We start from the raw sequence: 801 nt of genomic DNA on the forward strand, positions 1-801 counted from the left end.
AGAACACGTTCAAGAGTGAAAAGAAGTTCCCGCAAGTAGTCACCATTTAGGGTAAGGTAACGATGTATCGTATGTGCTACTGCATGCCCATGAACTTCCATTAATAAACGGTATGACTCATAGAATTTAGAACGCATCGCCGCATATAATTTCCAGCTTTCATCTCGCTTTCCAGCATATTTTCTGTAACTTTTTTGATCAATAAATGGTTTTCCTTTTTTGGCATACTCTTGTTCTTTCTTTTCCACTGCTACCTTACACTTTTGATATCTTAACAAAGTTTCATCACATTTCTTGGCAACTGCGTCAATANAAACAAAAGTACAGGAATGCCAACAGGTACACCACACGGCGAATCCGGGTGATCATCGTTCTCGCAAAATTTGCTTTCTGAAACTTGGTTCTGTGGTAACAAGGAAAAAGAGAAAGAGGAGAAAAGAAACGCACATTTAACACACAAGGCAGATGAGGCCACAGCAGCTCCACAGAGAGAGAGAGAGAGAGAGGACACATCACAACAGCAATCAAACACAACCCAATGAGGGAACACAGTAAACCACTCACAGAACGCAAGCCTGCAGCACAGGGATCAACACACAGCACAAACACGCACTAGCAGACAAGAAAACAACACAAAAAGCAGAGCACAGCATTAGCAGCGTGTTTACTGCAACAACAACACTGTTGGGTCTGACGACAATTGGTGCAGCACTATTGTTTCAGAAACAACACAAACAGAATGCAGTAAACCACTGCAGATTACGTTGCGGGCATACGCCAGTGGAGTCACAACACCGCAAA

Source organism: Trypanosoma theileri, assembly GCF_002087225.1.
Source record: "Trypanosoma theileri isolate Edinburgh chromosome Unknown TM35_Tth_28_V1, whole genome shotgun sequence".
Classification (NCBI taxonomy): Eukaryota; Euglenozoa; class Kinetoplastea; order Trypanosomatida; family Trypanosomatidae; genus Trypanosoma; species Trypanosoma theileri.